This window comes from Mus caroli, chromosome 4 (genome assembly GCF_900094665.2).
Source record: "Mus caroli chromosome 4, CAROLI_EIJ_v1.1, whole genome shotgun sequence".
In the NCBI taxonomy this organism is placed as follows: Eukaryota; Metazoa; Chordata; class Mammalia; order Rodentia; family Muridae; genus Mus; species Mus caroli.
Window position 1 is genome coordinate 140194085 of NC_034573.1, and position 20224 is coordinate 140214308.

The window sequence follows — 20224 nt, forward strand, 5'->3', positions numbered from 1 at the left end:
AGTCCTGAGAGTTAAAAAAAAAAAAAAAAAAAAAAATAAAAAAAAAAAAAAAAAAAAAAAAAAAAAAAGATTAAGTGTATGAAGTGTATGTATGGGGGTAGACGGCGTGCATGTATGTATGTGCGTGTGGCACAGCTGCCTCTGCAGGCCAGAGAGAGGCCTTGGAGCCCTGGAGCTTTTGAGCCTGTGCCACTGGGGCTGAGAATGTCTTCAGCACTTCCTGAAAAGCGGTGTGAACCTTCATGAGACCTCAGCAGCATTGTCCTTGGCCGCGGTGACAGGGAAACGGTGTGGCTTTTACTTATACCCTCTTCCACCTTAGCTCGTCATAGGAAGACTGAAGACGATTCTGACTTACTGGGCGTGATTATATAGATCATTGTGCAGTTGCGTTGCTGCAGCGTAGTCTTTAACTACATTTGTACATAACTCTGTTTGCACTTTGGAGGCTGTTCACTCACTCAGGGGTTTATCCACAAGTGAAAATAGTTGACCAAAATGAGAAGAAACTTCCAGTGTAACATGCCCATTTGAGGCTGAGATAGTATTTTGCTAGATGTGCTGTTGATTAGAGATGAGAAAAATCAGTTTTAAAAAAAATTATTAATTTTATGTATAGTGAGTGTTTTGCCTGCAAGTATGTTTGTGTATTACACGCATGTAGTGCTTTTGGAGACCAGAAGAGAGTGTTGGGTTCCCTGGAGCTGGAATACAGATGGTTGTGAGCTGCTGTGTGGGTGTTAGGAGTCAACCCTGGTTCTCTACAAGAGTGGCAAGTGCTCTTAACAACTTAGTCATCGCTCCAGCCACAAATTACTTTAAAAGCAAGCAAGTAGACAAACAAACCACTGTATATATTTATGTATTATTGAAGATTTACTGTCCTGAAGCGTGACAGCCCCTGTGCATTACAAGAAGCTTGGTAGGGGGCTAGTGAGATGGCTCAGTGGGTAAGAGCACCCGACTGCTCTTCCGAAGGTCTGAAGTTCAAATCCCAGCAGCCACATGGTGGCTTACAACCATCCGTAATGAGATCTGACTCCCTCTTCTGGAGTTTTTGAAGACCGCTACAGTGTACTTACATATAATAAAAATAAATAAATTAATTAATTAAAAAAAAAAAGAAGCGTGGTAGGCATCCTAGTGGACATGCCAGAGTCCATTTTCACCTGGGCAGGGCTTGGTGTATGGGCCTGTGCTCTGCTTTCTTAGCTGCTACATGACATGAGGACAGCAGTACATAAGTACAGGAGCGGCTGGAGAGATGGCTCGGTGACTCTAGGTGTCTTCTCTTACTGCTCTCTAGCACACTTTTTGAGGCAGGATCTCACTGAATTTGGAGCTCAGTGATTGGGTTAGACTAGCTGGTCAGCAAGCCCAGGGGTCTTCTGGTCTCTCTATTTGGTCATGTTGGGATTATAGATATGTGCCTGGCACCTGGAGATCTAAAACCATACTTCTGTGACAAGCATACTACCAAGTGACCCATCTTCTCAGATGGAATTTAAAAAATATTATTATGTATTTATTTTTCTCACATAAAGGTGCTAGGAACTGAACGTAGGTCCTCTGTGAGAAAGGTGTGAGCTCCTCTCAGCCACCTCTTGAGCTCCTGTTATCTGTTCTTATTGTGTGTTTGATCATCTGTGTCGTCATGCACATGGGGAGGCTAGAGAATAACTTTGTAAGGTTGGTTCTGTCCTTCCAACTTTAGGTTAGTTCTGGGGATCAAACTCAACTTACCAGGCTTGCTTGCATATGATATTAGGCTTATGGGCCATCTCACTAGTCTCTCCTCAGACTTCCTGGTTTTTCCCCTCATGACCAGAGAGAGATGTCAAAGGAGGCTGGGGGCAGGGTTCATATATTTCATTCGGGCCTTGAGCTTTTACTTCCATTTCCTGAGTGCTAGGGTTATATATTTACACCTCCCCCATACTTTCAGTTTATGTGGTACTAGGAATTGGATCCAGGGTTTTCTTTAAACCTAGACAACCACTCTAGTCCAACTGAGCTATATAATACAACCTCTTCTTTTTTGTTTTTTGTTTTTTGTTTTTTGTTTTTTGTTTTTGTTTTTCGAGACAGGGTTTCTCTGTGTAGCCCTGGCTNTCCTGGAACTCACTNTGTAGACCAGGCTGGCCTCGAACTCAGAAATCCGCCTGCCTCTGCCTCCCGAGTGCTGGGATTAAAGGCGTGCGCCACCACGCCCGGCTGAACTAGGGATCTTCTTGGCTTTAGTTCTCTCTCTGTGATTATAGATGCCTCCCACCATGGCTGACTTTCTAAAAGGTATCTTATTCCCAGCATGCATGTGGCTCTGGTTTCAATGTCCAGAGGAAAAGCAAAGCAGTTTAGGAGAGTGATGAAGCCTTTTCTGTCTCTGCCGACATCTCCAGGTATGGTTCTAGTCCCAGAACTCTGTAACGGTGTTGCTTGTGGAGAAATATGGTGGGAGATGGCGGTATTAATAGATTGAACTAAAAATGGGAATAGGTAAAAATTCTTCTTGTTGCCTCAGTTAGGCTCATACAAATACAGAGAGAGCTAGAGGTAACCGGTAGCTGAAAGACTTTGGGTTTGAGGTTCAGTGAGGACACTGAGGCATACTGGTATTTGGATAAGAGACTTACTAAAGGAGCTATTAGCTCCATAGATCTTTAGAAGGCACCATGGTGGGGTTCTGAGGAGAGATCAGGTCTACATGGCAATGAGGACTCTTTTCTGTACCACATGATTGGTCCATGCTATACACTTGCAGTCAGGCTGTCTCTGACTTCAGATTGGCAGGGGAGAAAGCCTTTAAGCCTGGGGTCTGAGTGTATCTGTAAGGGTGGGGAGAGCAAGAGTCTGGAGAACAAGGTACTCCTGCCTTACAACAACATGGCTCTGGAGAGATTACAGACTCCCCACTCTAGTCAAGCCTGAAAAAGGAAACACAGAAGGCCCTCCCCCTCCCTCCTTTTCCTTCTGGGAGTCAAGAGTCAGGATTATTTGTAATTCAAGTACCTACTGGATCCTTAATTGTGTGTGTGTGTGTGTGTGTGTGTGTATGTATGTATATGTATGTATATATATGAGACAGGGTTTCTCTGTGTAGCCCTGGCTGTCCTGGAACTCATTCAGTAGACCAGGCTGGCCTGGAACTCAGAGATCAATCTGCCTCTGCCACCCAAATGCTAGGATAAAAGTGTGTGTCACCACCACCCAGCTTAAATTTTATTTTATTTAAATAATTTATTTACTGCTTTGAACGGCCCTGAGTTGGGGAGGAATTGCCTGGTTAATTGCTAGTTCTTACGAGGTACCCTTGTACATCTTTTTACTTTAGTTTAGAATGTTTGGGTAGTGTCTCTCTTCTGATTTAAGTGAGCGTATTTTATCACTCTTTAGAAGAGTGAGTGTGAGTGCTCATAAACTCCTCATACCTGCAAGTCCTTTTTTGCCTACATCTTGTTTGTACAAGTTTCCAGGATGCTGGTTGCCAGCCTTGCTGGTGTGAGAGTGACTTTGAAACCCAAGGCATCCTTTGAGGTGATCAAGTGACTGTGGAGGATGGAAATGTGAAGGCTGCAAAACATTTACAGAGTACCACATGCTGTCTGTGTTGTAGCTGCTCAGCTCTGAGCCTTTGGGATTCTCCAGCTTTTGATGCAGCTGTCATGACTGCGGGCCCTGTCCCTGACTGTGCTTCTCACCATCGTGGTTCACTTTACGCTCCTGTATAAAAATAGATCCTTGCTTTTTTATGTTCTCACCCTTCACAGCTTCTTCAGACCCTTTTAAATTTGAGGCAGATGCTTGGTGTAAGACACCACTAAAAAGCAGTTGATGTCTAGAGGGAGCGCTGATGGCCTGAATGTTGCTAAAGCAAAGGACAGATGAGTTTGACCTATTTGCACTCAGTATCTGAAGGAAGATGGAAGATGCCTGTTTCCTTTAGCAGAAACTTGAGTGACACGAAGTTGTACCACCTACTTTCTGAGGTTTTCTGTTCTGTGTAGTGAAGGTTGTCTTCTGGCAGGTGATTGTTTGGATGTAACAATGTATTTACTACTGAAGCCACATCACAGTCATCATGGAATCTCTTTTTACAGAGTTGATTGTGGAACACTTTAACCTCCTGCCTATGGTGTAACTGAAAAAGCAGTGGTAGCCATGGGACGTCATTGTTCACAGAAAGTCCTGCTGGTCTCTTGAAATAGAGGTCAGTGCTTAGAATTTTTGGTTTGAGTGATCAGTATAAGAAGGGTCTGTAAATTGGGTAGTGGTGGTGGCGCACGCCATTAATCCCAGCACTTGGGAGACAGAGGCAGGCCAGTCTCAGAGTCTGAGGCCATGGAGGCCAGTCTGGTCTACAGAGTGAGTTCCAGGACAGCTTGGGCTACACAGAGAAACCCTGTGTCGAAAAACTAAGAGTGTGAGAGGACGAAGGGCCTGCAAAGTAATGGTGAGTATAGTTAGGAAGTGTGTTTCTCAGAGATTATATGTACTTGACCTTATGATCTTAGTGGCTGTGAGGAGTCAGTGAGAAGGCATCTTTCCCCTTTCCCATTTCTGTGTGGAGCTCCCTGTGCTCTGTGGAGGATGTTCAAATCTGTAATTCTGGCATGCGTTATATGCCCTTTTAATTTTAAGTGGGTTCACTCCCTCTTTTTGTTTACTCTGCTTGGCTTTTAAAAAGTGGCATATTAAAGTATTAAAACAATTTTTTTGTTTTTGTTTTTTCTCTTCTTGTGTGGTTCCTACTCAGGAACCACAGGAATTGTATGTTTAACTTGAAAAAAGGTTCAGGAGACCCATCTTTCTGTGGATTTATTACATCCGTTGTTAGAAGGTGCTTCTCATTCTTTGAGGGTCGTCAGGTGGTCAGTATGAAATAGCTGTTGTTAATCACAAAAGCCTTTAATTTCAGGTTGTATCTTCAGGGAGGTTTCCTAGTACCCCTTCTTCTGAGGCTGTACACGGTGGAGCACATCTATAATCCTAGCACTTGGGAGGTAGAGGCAGGAGGATCAGGAATTAAAAATTATCCTTAGCTACATAGCAAGTTAGAGGCCAGTTGGGCAACATGTGACCCTGTCTCAAAAAAGCAAAGCAAAACTATTTTTTCTCTGTAAGTTCTCACTCGAGTGAGGTTTCCTTTCGCTGCACTGCACTGTTGGGGTTATGCTTTGCCTCTTGTGCCAGAGGAGCGCAGATCCAGTACTGACATCTGTAGTTCCTGGGAACAACACAACAGCAGCTGGACACTGAATGATGTCTGGTTTAGTCTTCAGTCCAGGACCAGTCAGGCTACAGGTATTGGATATGTACCTTTCAAATTTAATGCTGAATGTAGCAGATTATAAAAAAGATAAAAGTTAGTACCTTTGGCCTCACAACAGGAAAGGAAAGGGCTGCTGGAATGCAACATTGAATGCTGTCCAGGACAGAGACAGCTGATAGCTGCTTAACGTAACATACAAATACAGCTTAATTTCATACTGGTTTTATATAATCAATCAATCAATCATTAATTAATTAATTCATGGTTTTTCAAGACAGGGTCTCACTGTGTATTCCTGGCTGTCCTGGAACTTACTATATATATAGACCATGCTGGTCTTGAACTAGATCTGCCTCTCTCTGCCTCCTGAGTGCTGGGATTAAAGGTGTGTGCCACCACAGCCCAACTGATACTTTTTTAAATTAAAGACTTGTTTATGTATTTTATGTATATGGGTGTTTTGCCTGCACCAAAAGAGGGCATCAAATTACATGTGAATTACATGAGACTACAGTTATAGATGGTTGTGAGCCACTCTATGGGTATTGGAAATTGAGCTCCCGACCTTAGCAAGAATACCAGTGCTTTTAACTGGAGACTGGGAGAGCCGGTTAGAACAGTCAAGCACATGTCAGTCTGAGGCAGGAGAGTTACAGAGACAAGCAAATAGAGCCTGCAACCAGGAACAGAGATGTGAATTAGGTAGACCAGATCAGAGGGATTGGAATGCTAGCAACAATTTCTGTTGGCATCTGAGTGAATGGGGGGAGAGGGAATGGAGTAAGGACTCAGCCAGAGCTTGGGGATGGAAAGTCAGCCTTCTGATTTGTGGCTAAGTTTGCAGTGGGACAGGACATGGCTGAGCAGGAGTCTTGAGTGCTTGTGTGGTATGTTAGTCTTTTGCCCTACTCCTGTTGGTCTTGCAGCAGAGACTGAAGGAAAGAAAGGACAGATTGGCTTAGAGACATATCACCAGTGCTCCTTTAGAAATGTCATTTATGCAAAGTCAGCTCAAAACTACAATTTTACCTTGTCTTAGCTATCGCATGTATGATTCTGTTTTCTCTTGTATCATTCCAAATACCTGCGTGTCCCTAGTCCGCTTCCAGCTCCTTTTCTCTGTTGTTTACTCATCAAGCCTCAGTTCTGGCTTTTCATCTAATGACCTTTCCTTGGTCAGGCACCTCTCAGGGTGCTCTCTGATGGTGCCAGTACTGTCCTGTGACATTTCCTGTCATGCTGCACTGGTGAGAAGCTACTGCTGCCTGTGAGCTTTGAGAGTACTGGGAGTACTTTTAAAGATACCTGAAAGTGTGTAATGAACCAGTGTGAGTGCCTGAGGTAAGATTCCCAGCATCCCCGGGAAAGCGGTGTGGCAGCTCCTGCCTCTAACTCCAGCTCTTCATGGGGGCGGGGGGCAGTAGTGAGTGTGTGTGTGTGTGTGTGTGTGTGTGTGTAGGAGAGCAGAGGCAGGCAGATCCTGGAGGCTTGCTGGACTTTCATGAAGAGACCTCTCACAGAGTAAGGAGGAGAGCAGTGGAGAGTTAACCCCTGATGTTTATCTCTGGTCTCAGCATGCACACACATGAGCAAGAATTCATCTGTTTATAACCCCTCCACATATCTTAAATTGATAATCCAGGAAATCCATACAGCAAATTTATTTATAGGAGGTGTGCATGTTTGTTTGTCTATTATGACTCACTTCAAAATGGATAGCTTTTAAAATAAAATAGCATTTGCTTTACCCCAGATTTCGTTTTGAAAAAGGAAATTTATGCTTTACTCCTTAGATTAAACAAATTATAAGATGAAGCAACAGTACTTGCTGAGAGAAGGCAGCAGTGCAGACTGTGGGCTGAGTCGGTTATTAAGGGCAGCTCTTGATGATGTGACATTGGAGAAGACCTTAAGCAGGTTGAGGAACCGTGCAGAGCTCTGGGGATGGATCATTGCAGGCAGAGAGAGGGAAGATCAGTGCTAATGTCTCCAGGTGGGAACTTGCTGCTGTGGTCAAGGAGCAGTAGAAAGAGCTGTAGTACTGACTGAGAAAAAGAGGTAGGGCCAGGGCAGAGGTCCCTGTGGACCACTTTAATCCTTCTGGCTGTCATTCTGCACATAATGGGGAGCTATTAGAAGGTTTCATCAGCTGCCAGGATCACACTTCTAGGTTAAAAAGAGCTCTTTGGCCACTGTGTAGTTGTATTGCTGCTGAGAAGAGTGGAGGCTAGGAGACTGCTCTGGAGGTCTTTGTGGTAATCTGGGTGGAGTAGGATGGGGCCTTGTGTTAGGGTGATGGTTGGTAGCATAGAGGCAGCCAAGAGTGGTTGGATTTGGATTTTGTGATTTGATGTATCCTGAGAAATGGGAGTCTTACTGTCAGTTAAAACTAGCCCAAGGAAAAGTGAATTAGTGTTGAAATGCCTTTCTGTTAAGAATGTTTTGTACATTCTGTATCTTTGAAATTTCTTAGCTTGGGAGTAGAATGAGACTTTTCTGTATGGCAGGACTTTGCTGTATCGTGAATGCATCTGCTATTTAATGTTTCTCAGCCTCTGGGCTGTAGCCTCTGTGAGGCTTGCATATCAGACGTCCTGCACATCAGACGCTTACATTATGATTCATGACAGTAGCAGAGTTACAGCTGTGAGGATGCAACAACATATGGTTGATGCTCACCACAAAGTGAGGAGAGCTGTATTAAACTGCGTAAATTTCTCATCTATAATGGTCATTTCTTTAATGTAAAAGGTATGTCTATAGACTGTATGATTGGATAAGTAATATGCTGAATTTGGCATTTAGTGTGATTGTGTTCAACTAGACCTGTTTAATACTAACTGTGAAATAGGCTGCAGCAGAAATAAGGAAGGCAGTGGATGCCTATCTACTGTTATGGAAATCCTTTAACAGCTTTGGCTGTGCTGAGCTGCTTCTCATTGTTACGCTTTATGGTTCATTCAAAAGCTGTATGTTAAATGACATCCATTCTGTAGTGGGTTCTCAAGGCGTTACAAACAGTGAGGTTGTAGTATGAAAAAATGTCTGTTCGCCTCACATTAATGATGAAGAGGCTGTTGAAGAGGTCATAGTTTTTCTTGGGTCTGTTCCCCAGATTTAAGAATGGATGTAGAGAAAGGCCTTGGGTAATGCTCTTGAGCTTGCAGAACTATACTGGATGCTACGAGCACTTGACTCTGATGTCCGCTGGTTTTTGTTGCCTTAGCTAGAGAGACACATTGAGTTAGCCCAGGTAGTTTATAAAGGGGAGCTGTCAAAGTGGGTGAAGGTCTTCTAGACCATTAAAATGAAGTGATCCTTCCTCCTTCTCACCTCCTTCCTCCCTCTCACCTCCTTCCTCTTTGTCTTTTCAGAGTTGGTTTTGGGAGTATGAAATGTTAACTTTTGCCGGGCAATGGTGGCGCAAGCCTTTAATCCCAGCACTTGGGAGGCAGAGGCAGGCGGATTTCTGAGTTTGAGGCCAGCCTGGTCTACAAAGTGAGTGCCAGGACAGCCAGGGCTACACAGAGAAACCCTGTCTCGAAAACCCAAAAACGAAATGTTAACTTTTGGCCCCTTCTCGTTACTAATTATTTTTTTTTTTTGTAGGAACCATCTTTTATTGGGGGAGGGTTATCAATCCTTCTTGGCCGCCGCCTTCCTCATGGCTGCCAGCACGTTGCTCAGCTCCTCCCGATTTCTCTTGGCGCGGATGTGCGTGCCCACCCTCTTCTTGATGAACTTGAGTGCGCGCTTGTCCTTGGACACTTTGAGCAACTCCATGGCTCGCCGCTCGTAGGGCGCGAAGCCGCACACCTCCCGGATCATGTCTCGCACGAACTTGGTGTGCTTGGTGAGGCGCCCGCGTCGCCGGCTGTGTCTCGGCTTGCTGACGTTTTTCGTCACCTTGTGGCCCTTGTTGAGGCCCACGGCCATGGGGTAGCGCAGAGCCATGGCTGCTGCTCTCCGATGGCGGCCGGGACAGGAAGAACGGGACCGCGCTGAATCCTGGGATCTCGTTACTAATTATTAAGTCATAATATTAATTGGTGGGGTGGTGGGGTTCAGGGCCTTGTAAGATAGAGTTGTTAGAAGCTTCTTTCCTATAGCCGTTTAAGGTTGAGAATGAAGACTGGAAACCTTGGTAGCATGCTTTATTAATCTTATGAATACAGTGGATCTCTTTTCAGAAAAATATATGTGCATATCCAATTAAAATTTTTGTCATTACTTATTCAATAGCTAATGCCTGCCAGACATAGTTAATAGTGTTAAGATATACTAATGACCAAAGTGGGGAAGAGGGCTATGGCTCTTAGCAGGTAAAGGAGTTGATTTTGCAAGTCTGGCAAACTGAGCTTAATCCTTGAAACCACTGAAAAGGTTTTGAGAACCAAGTCCACAGAGTTGTTGTTGCTTCGCTCACTTGTGCCTCTGCCCAGGCAGCCTGGCCAGCCATGCACTGGCGGGCAATGGCTTACCTGTTTTTATCTCGTGGAGACTCTGACTCAGAACTCCACAATCTTTCTTTCTACCCAGCTTGCTAGGTTCCCACTGGTGGGTCGTTACCGCGTCATCCCCGTGCTTCAAATCCTCCATGGCCTTTGTGGTGCACATCTGGCAAACCTATGCTTTGTCACTGTAGCTTTCTCTCTCGAACCCAGTGGATCTTCTGTGTGAAGGAAGACACAACTCAAACTTAGTTCAGAACGATGGTAACTCAATCGTTGGGCGTAGCAACTGAAATTCTAATCTCGTAAGCCTTATTAAATCTAAATCCTCCGGTGGTGAATCGTGATGGATCTGCCATTGAAACCAGGAGACACTCCTAGCTACATTTTGTCCTCACGTTATCCTGTCCAAAAAGACCTAACTCTCTCCTGCTTCCTCTTTTCCTCCATCTAACCTGGAAGTCCTGCCTACTTGCCCAGTGATTGGCTCCTTTATTCATTAGGGGATTGGTTCACAAGAAGTCACTCCTTGTTGACAGCCCCTCCCAGGAGAGCAGAATTAGCATAAAAAATACAAATATCACCAGGCCCATCCTTAGCAAGTCATCCTCTGGCTTCCACATGTGTGCCATGGTACATGAATACCCACACATATATCATATGTACAATAAATAGAATAAAAACCTATTATAAAATAGAGTATAAAAGTAAACACAAGCTCTGAAGCCTGGGTTGCTGGAGCTTATATTCTGATGGACTTAGTAAGTAAAAAACAATAAGTAAGAATATTATTTAGTGTATAGGGACTTGATAAGCATTATAAAAATAGAGTGTATTAGAAAGTTTAGAAATACAAGAAAGGTCTTCTAGAAAGTATAATATTTATCAAAAGGTGAAATGGTATGGGAATTGGTCCTGCTTACTTATCGAATATCAAACACTTCAGACAGACAGAAGTGGCCAGTGGGAAGGTCCTAAGGAAGGCACAGAGAAGAAAACTCATCAGAGCAGAATGAGCATGGGGAAGATTGGTCTATTGGTTTCCAGGTGCCAGCTACGTGCTGTTGTCTCAGGTCTGGAGGCCACAAGTCTGAAATCCAAGTGTCTGCAGAGTTGATTTTATCTGGAGGCCAGGACAGGCAGGAGTCTGTTCTGTGCTGTTCTGTGGCCTTCTGGCACATCTCTACTTTTGTCTTCCATTTCCTTCTTGTCCGAACATTTACTATTATGTTTATGGCTCACTCCTGCCAAAGAGGTTCTTATCTTGACATAATTATATGAGCAAGGACAGCATTTCCAAAATAGGACACACTTACAGGAGGAGTTCAGGGTTAGGACTCTCTTGAAGGTTCAGTATTTGGTCTCTGCCATCTGACTTGTTACAGATACAAAACAGATTCAAAATATAGTATGTACTAGGAAGGTGGTAGGAGCTAGCGGGTAAGATTCTGGTGTCCATGGGGCTATTTAAAGGAACAGACATGTACTTTGTATTTTAAAAGGAACAGTAGACATCAATAAAGAGAGACTATGTTAATAACAAGCCATGTGAAGAATGCTTGTGGCACATACCAAGGTGGTGGCAGTGTGTTTGGAGAAGTGTTTGACTTTTGAATTCATTTAAAAGACAATGAGGATAAATTCTGATGAATTTTTGATGTAGGGAGGGGCAGGAGGGAAGAGGGGTCAAAGATAAGTCTTAGGCTTCAGTATTCAGCTGTTACAAGTCACAGATTGTCATGGGGTGGGCTGCCCTTACATGCCCTTGAACAGGTTTTAATTTTTTTATTTTTAAATTGGTGGAATCTGGAATTCAAATGAGAAACATGGATGGTAGACGTGCAACTGGGTGTCCTTGACAAATGTCATTAAAACTGGAAAACTGGAAGATATTAGTTACGCCTTGTGTATAGAGAAGTCAAAACACAAGTCCTTGGAATATTAAAATCAACAACAGAAGTTAAGATAGGATTAACAAAAGGAGAAAACCAAAAGATTGTAGACTCTCATCTTTCAAAGTCATACAAAGACTGCTAAATCAGGACAGATTGTTACTGAGAATTGGATTAATGCATTGGGTACAGTGCTGTGTGGGATTCAGAGAGAATCTTTTCAAGATTAATCTCAGTAGAGTGCTTGGATTAACAACTTTATTAGGGCAGGGCAGTGGTGGCACACACCTTTAATCTCAGCACTCAGGAGGCAGAGTTTGAGGCCAGCCTTATCTAGAGAGTGTTCCAGGACAACCAAGGCTACACAGAGAAACCCTGTCTTAGAAAACAACACAACACTTGCCAGGCAAGCATGGATCCCTGAGGCTGAACCTCTAACTTACCTAGAGCTGGTGTAATGCAAGCACATTTACAGTGAAATGGGAGACAGAAACCACCACAGCTCTTCAGCCATCTGTCTGGTCTGTGTGTGCAGTGCTGAGCAACCAACCAACAACCCACAGTGCTTCTCAGGGCTGTACCATTTATATACCCTCTGAAAAGTCTCCAGAATTCCAAATGTCACACACTCGCAGACACTATTTGCAGCTGACAGAATCATGCCCCTGCTAGAGCAGGAGGCAAATCACAGTCAGCTGCTGTGGACAGTCTGAAGCAGCCCCATAGCCCACACCTGGGATTAAAACGAAAGCACATTCTTAGAGTATTTCTGTGGTTTTTTTTAAAAAGAAACCAAAATTCCAGAATTCTCATTATACTGCTGGGCACGGGGCCTGCCATAAAGAGTGGTTTGTATATGCACTGAACCTCATAGGAGAAAAGTAAATTTTCTTTTGTGAGCAGCTGTCAATTGGAGATGGCTTCTGGGTTAGAGATGGTGGCTTGTGCCCACTTCTCTCAGCACTAGGACTTAGTTGTTGAGACCCCTGTAGGCTCTGTGCATGCTGCCAGTCTCTTGTGAGCTCATACATTCCTTGGTCCTGCTGTGTTTAGATGCTTTGTTGAGCTGGTGTCCTCTGACTCCTCTGCCTCTTACATTGTTTCTGCCTCCTCTTCCACAGGGATTTGGCTGAGACAGCCCGGTTAGGGCTGAATGGTTCAAGGGTTCTCTCTCTTACTTTCTGCTTATTGTCCAGTTGTGGTTCTGCGTATTTGTTCCTGTCTACTGTAAGGGAAGCTTTTATGATGATGGCTAAGCAAGACACTGACCTATGAGTTTAGCAGAATATTGTTAGGAGTCATTTTATTGCCATGTTCCTTTAGTAGAACAGTAGTATTTGGTCTTCTGGTAGGTCCCTCACCTGTCTAGCTAGTCTCAAGTTCTTGGCACCTGAGCAGTGTCAGGGATGGGTTCTACTCACATGGAATGGACCTTAAATCCAATCAGATAGTGGTTGGCTACCCCCACAAACTTTGTGCCAAGATTGCTCCAGCATATCTTGTAGGCATGTCATCATTGTAGATGAGAGGGTTCATAGCTGGGTTGTTGTTGTTGCGTTCTATCCCCTCACTCCCTCTCTCTCTGTGTGTGTGTGTGTGAGTATGTGTGTGAGAGAGAGATAGAGGCAGAGACAGAGGAGAGAAGAAAGTGCACACTTATGCCATGACTTGCATGTGGAGGTCAGAGGACAAGTTTAAGGTATTGGTCCTCTCCACCTTTATGTACGTTCTGGAGATTGAACTCAGATTGTTAGGCTTATATGGCAAGCACCATTACCTACTGAACCGTTTGGCCAGCCTGGAAAGGGATTTCATCTTGATTCTGAAACTGGCAAGAGGGATACGCGGAAGGTGGAGAGTTGACAGTGGCACCTGAAGTGCGTTGTTGAGGCAAACTTGCACTTAGGCTGTGGAACTATCTCTGCCTTTCTAAGCACCACACACATTATGTCTTCCTTTATCCTGCTTTAATGTGGGTGTTGATGAATATGTGAGTGTGCAGTAGGTTGTGGACAGGAGCGTGATGCTTGGAAAGCCTGGGATTTTCATCTAAGCTTCTGCAGGAGAAGAGCAGTGTCTTGGTGAGTTTGCCTCAGGTGATACCAGATGGCTGTCACAGATGTTAGTGGCTGTTTTCTTAAGGCAGTAGTTCTCAATCTGCGGTGTCTACCCCTTGCGGGGGGGTGTCGAATGACCATTTCCCACAAGGGTAGAATATTAGATGTCCTGCTTATCAGATACTTACATTACAATTCAGAACAGTAGCAATATTAAAGTTATGAGGTATCAACAAACATGATTTTATGGTTGGGGTCACCACGACATAGAGAACTGTATTGAAGGGTCAAGCATTAGGAAGGTTGAGCACTGCTGTAAGGATCTGCGGACAGTAGAAACGTAAGTACCCTTTTGTGTCAAGTTTTGTTGACTGGCACAGAAATTTACCTTTCTGTTCATTTTAGGGAAAAATCAGTTCTTTCCCTGAATCTTGTTTTTTGGTTAGGCTGACAGCAGGGCTTGTTGGAGTGTTCTCTGAGGGTGTTGTTTGCTTGTATCAGATAACCAAATTCCTGGCTGTCTAATGTGGAGCACTGCAAGAATGAATGCTCTTGAGGGGTTTGAGCTATTGCAGGATTCACAGTCTAGGGGCTTGAGCTGAGGATCATGCATGCATGCTCTTAACCACTGAGCTCTTTCTCCAGCTCCCATACTCTGCACTTCTTCCTAAAAGTATAATATTTAAAGCTGGCTTTGCTGACATGCACCTGTAATTCTAGCACTTGGGAGGCTACGGCAGGCAATAGGGCACAGAATTGAGACAAGCCTGGGTTATGTGAGACTGTCTCACAAATACAGTTCTGTTTTCAGACTGATCTGTCTAAAGCCAGAAGTTTTGTTGGAGATCCAAGGCCTTGGGCATGCTGGTCATGTGTTCTACTTAGCCATACTCCTAGTTCACTACTATGAAATTTTAATGAAATGAAACATGAGAAAAGCCTTTGGTGACTTCTGATATACTATCTCTTTTTATTTCCTTAGAAAGGCAAAGAATTCCTTAGATAAGTCAGTCCCCAACATAATACTGTTTTAAATAGATTGCAGTACAAATGTTAGCAGGTAAAAGATTGATAACTTTTTCTTGATTTAGAACTTCTTCAAATTGTTGAAGTGCATTTTTGGCTTCACTCAGAATAAACAGTTCTACTTTTTGGCTTTGCTATTATCTTAACAGTAATGGAGAAAATATTTAAGTGGAAGCTCAAATATTGATAACATATAGAGAGGAAAGATCCAAAGTTACTTCCTCTAAACTTGGGCTAATTGTACTTGAAAACTTACACTAGGAACTCTTCTTTGAGGAAAGAAAGTACCAGATAATCAGAAGGTTACTGAAATGTTCCCTTAGTGACACAGTTGAAGGAGTTTACATAGGAAGCAGTTGTAAAAACAGACCGGATGAGGTGTAGGCGACAGGGAGCGAGTCCACTGAGTGTGAGGACTCACAGTGGTCAGAGGTTTACTAGATCATGTGAAATGAAGTTGTTACTATTTCCCACTGAAGACTTCTCAGTAAGGGGAAGCTGAGCTGTGGTTAGACAGTGTGGCTTTAAAGCACAGCTCTGCAATGTAATGTAGAAGCTTCTAGGTGAATGAGGAAGTCTCTGACCTTCCCTAGGCCTCAGTTTTCTCAAGGATAAGATGGGGATGATAATATCTCATAGGAGATTTTGGAAATCAGATGAGTCCATGTGTGCAAAGTGTGATCGAGAGGCCAGGTATTCCAGTGCTTGTAAAATACCTAGGTGTGGGCTGGAGAGATGGCTCAGCGGTTAAGAGCACTGACTGCTCTTTCCAAAGTCCTGAGTTCAAATCCCAGCAACCACATGGTGGCTCAAAACCACCCATAATGAGATCTGACACTCTCTTCTGAAGACGGCTACTGTGTACTTACATATAATAATAAATAAATATTAAAAAAAAAACAACAAACCTAAGGCTGGGCATGGTGGCGCACGCCTTAATCCCAGCACTTGGGAGGCAGAGGCAGGCGGATTTCTGAGTTCGAGGCCAGCCTGGTCTACAGAGTGAGTTCCAGGACAGCCAGGGCTACAGAGAGAAACCCTGTCTCGAAAAAGCAACAAACAAACAAACAAACCCTAGGTGCTGGGCTGTTCAGACATGGCAAGTTGAAAATAGAAACCACTGTGGGGCACATTGTTATAACTGCACTGGCAAGACAGAGGATGAAGATTATGAGTTTGAGGCTTGAGGCTAGTTCTGTCTCAAAGGGGGAAATTATATCATGACTAAATATACGGGGATTAGATAGACAGTGAACATGATTGGATTCTATTCTTTGGGGATAATGCTATGATTTTTAGGAAAAGCAGGTGAGGATTGGATTACTGTAATACCAATAAACAACAAGTCCATGTGTATCCATCCACTTGAGATGGTTCTCATATCTGTGGTAGAGCAACTCTTACTTGACTTTTTGAAGTCATTAAAGTGAATTAATTTGTATATACGTTGTAAATAATTTGCCCAATGAAGAGAGAAATTAGGAACTTGCAGAAGCAGTGAGTGTAAGGCAGAGAAAGGAAAGTGGTGTCTGAGAGAGACTGGCAAAAACAGGATTGAGGGCTTGTTGTGTGCTGTTGGCGCCGGGACAGACTAGTCTTCAGGGCTCAGGGTTGCTCGGGCGCCATCTGTTGAAGAGTGTCTACAATGGATGGTCTTACTGGTGGGAATGTTGTGTCTGAGTTGTGCTGAGTCACAGCAATAGGACCTCAGAGAGTCACTTTTCTTGTCTGTTACCCTCCATGATGGCAGAACATTGTTGAGAGGAATTCTGAATAGATGGGACTTTAGAGATGACGGTCACCACGGATCAAGCCTTCCTGTTCTTTGGCTACCTTCTTGCCTTCGGATAACACTGATACTAAACATGTGGGCTGTTCTGTAACCTACTTTAAACAAATCCTATATTTTTTAGTCTGTGAAGTGATTGAGTGTGTTCATTTAGGAAGCCAGGAAACATGCTCAGAATAAAGAAGGGCCGGGGAGAGGACTCCCCAGGCAGAGGGTTTGCATGAGGACTGGAGTTCAGATCTCCAGTGCCCATGGGAAATGCATGTAGGCTGTTGTGGTGGCTTGCTGTAATCCTAGCATGGGGATGTAGAGGTGGAATCTTCAGAGCAAGCTATCTAGACTAGCCGAGTCAGCAAGCTCTAGGTCTAAGTCAGAGATCCTGTCTCAGTTTATCAGCTGGTGAGTGGTTGCGGAAGCTACCTAAGGTCAACCTTTGACTTTCATACCATTTGCCCCCCCCCCCCCAACAAACAAACAAAAAAACCCAAAATCACACACACACACACACACACACACACACACACACACAAGAGCCAAAACCATGGTGCGCATCCCTTTAATCCCAGCACTTGGGAGGCAGAGGCAGGCGGATTTCTGAGTTCGAGGCCAGCCTGGTCTACAAAGTGAGTTCCAGAACAGCCAGGGCTATACAGAAAAACCCTGTCTTGGGGGGGGAAAAAAAAAAGAAAAAAGAAAAAAAGAAAAAGCCAAAACCCACTAACTTAGGCAGCCATAAGCCAAGAGAGGTGGTGGCACATGGCTTTATTCCCAATCCTAAGGAGGCAGAGAGGCAAGTGGATCTTTTGAGTTTGAGGTCAGCTTGATTTGTATAGCAAGTTCAAGGCTGGGTGGGCTTCTCAAAGGAAAAAAAAAGCATAATTAATGTTAGCTATTAGTGATAAATTCTTTGAGACTTTTTTACATGGAAAGTATATATGTATATTTGAGTCATTGTGTTATTATGTATCCCCTGGTAGCTTGTAAAGAAGCATAAATGTATTTTTAAAATAGATACACACTAGATGTATTTTTCAGTTACTGTGTTTAGTACAACAAGAACATTAACATCTTTCAAGTTGTTAGATGTGCTTTGAGTATTGTAACGATATGTACTCTTCTGTTGTGTGACTTTGCTGTGCTTTGCTGGCAGAATTCAGTATCATTGAACATTCCTGACAGCTGCTGTTTTCCCTACCCAGTTGTGTATTGTGTCTTTAAATTAGCATGGCTTATAATGGATGTATAGTGTGTTGGGGGCAGAAAGTGCTGAAAGTTGACAGCAGCAAAGCAAAGGCTCACTTTATTCCTGACTTGGCAGAGCTCTATGTAATTCAGTAGCATGGTTGTGGTCATACGTATTACTATTTAATCTGTAATCCTAGGATTCGTTGTCCCCTGTCTTCCCCCCTACCCCCCCCCCCCCCCCCCCCCCCCCCCCCCCCCCCCCCCCCCCACACACACACAGAAGGGCAGAAGTCGACCATGTTAGCCTGGATCTCTGTGCTTTTTACATCAGATCTATATTGGACGTGCCTGATGCTTAACAGTTGGAATTCATTTTGTCTTGTTTATAGCAAAATAGTCTGTGTTTGGTTTTGGGTTTTTTGAGACAGGGTTTTCCTGTATAAAAATCCTTGGCTGCCCTGTAACTCATTCTATATACCAGGCTACCCTAAAACACACAGACATCCCCCCATCTCTGCCTCCTGAGTACTGGGATTAAAGTTATGTTCTACTATGCCTGGCCTAGCAAGATAGTCTTATTTTTCTTTCTAAAACAAAGAGAGTGGCTAGTCACTGTGTCTCCCGACCCCAGATTAAGCGTTGAACCACATGGAGTGCTTCTGTGGTATGAGCATCAAGACAGTGGCACAGAGTGCTTGTGTTTGGCTATGGGGAGTCCTGAAGAGCTGTGTATGTGTTTTGCAGAATACTTTGGTTGAAAATATTTACACAGAAAATGAGTTTGTGGTATGAACACATTGGAATAACGAATTTATCACTCCTAAAATAAATCTCAGTGCCTCCAGCATCCAAGGACTCCTAAAAGCCGATGCTAAAGATAGGGCTGGATAGGAAAGACGACTGATCTCTGTTTTAAAACATGATTTCTTCAGAGCACTTTTCTGGGCTGGCATTTGTTAACTTGTTTGTTATTTTCACAGGCCTTCCCTATACACACTAGAAAGCAAGCCAGTCTTTCTTTTCATGGCACCCAGCAGTGCCCAGTGAATAGAAATTGTTAGGTGAGTGAATGACTTGTAGTAGACCTGCTCTCTATCTCTTCACGTTAGTACTGAGCCAACTAGGAGAAGAATTTTCCAGACACTCAAAACGAAATGGAGCATTATTGGGTTGTTCACTGGTGTAGAAAGATAACATGGAAGCTTGCTTTTCCCAGAGTTCCCTTTCTTCCTCTACCATCGCAGTTCTCTCAGAGATCTGCCTGTCTCTCCTCCCAAGTGCTGGGAATGAAAGGTGCATAGCACCATACCTAGTTATTTTTTATTTTAAAAACTATTTACTTATTTTTATCTTATGCATGTGAGGGTCTTGCCTGCATGAATGTGTGTTCACCATGTGGGTATCCTTTTGGGGTGCCTGCTGGATCCCCTAGAGGTGGAGCTAGAGACGCTTTTGAACTGATGGTTCCCAAGTGGGTGCTTGGGAACTGAATTGGTGGTGATGGTCCTCTGTAAGAGCAGGGGGTGCTTTTAACAGCCTAGCTTCTTCTCCCTTTTCTAAGTGGGAGAAGAAGAAAAAGAAGAAGAAGAACAACCACCAGCCAACCAAATAAACAAACAAAACCCCACTCTAAAAAAAAAATCAATGAGCTGGGCAGTGGTGGCGCACGCCTTTAATCCCAGCACTTGGGAGGCAGAGGCAGGCGCATTTCTGAGTTCGAGGCTAGCCTGGTCTACAGAGTGAGTTCCAGGACAGCCAGGGCTACACAGATACACAGAGAAACCCTGTCTCGAAAAAAACCAACAACAGCAGCAACAACAACAACAAAATCGAAACAATGAAATGACTTGCTTCAACTGTGCCCATCCTAGCTCCCCAACTGATGGGTTCAAATGAGCCTTGTGCTTTAGCCTCCGTCACTAGTAGCTAGTATTCCAAAGTGTCTGAGTCTTGATTCTGAAATAGTAAGACTCATTCTGGTGCTACTTTGCACTATTTAGAACACTAAATAGACACTGCACTAGAAATACAAGATGTGTTTTCACTTTAGCAGCACACACATTAAAACTCGGAACAATCTACAGAAGAGTACAATTGCCTCTGTGCAAAGATGACATATAAAGTTGTGAAGCATTAAAAAACGTAAGATGAGCCTTAACAACAACCATATATGCAATTTTTATTTTCTAGAAGCCACATTAAAAAAAAAGGTGAAAGAGGTAGACAGTGGTGACACATGGGAGGCAGAGGCCGGCGGACCTCTTTGGGTTTGAGACCAGCTTGGTCTACAGAGCTAGTAACAGGACAGCCAAGGCTACACAAAGGGACCCTATCTCCAAAAGAAAAAAAAATTGGTATGCATGTGTGTGTTCTCTCTCTCTGAAACCTAGTATTTTATATCTAAAATATTATAGTTTTTTAAAAGATTTATTTATTTATTTATTTATTTATTTATTTATTTATATGTAAGTACACTGTAGCTGTCTTCAGACACTCCAGAAGAGGGAGTCAGATCTCATTACAGATGGTTGTGAGCCACCATGTGGTTGCTGGGA

General features: G+C 43.6%; 1 protein-coding gene and 1 pseudogene across 3 annotated transcripts in view; one reads left to right on the forward strand and one right to left on the reverse strand.

Annotated features, from left to right (window-relative positions):
* Rere (arginine-glutamic acid dipeptide repeats) overlaps positions 1-20224 on the forward strand; it is a 342546-nt gene that overhangs the window by 18227 nt on the left and 304095 nt on the right. The window lies entirely within an intron of this gene.
* On the reverse strand, positions 8863-9274 carry LOC110293586 (annotated as a pseudogene). Its single transcript, XR_002377820.2, has one exon. The product of XR_002377820.2 is annotated as a 60S ribosomal protein L36 pseudogene (transcript).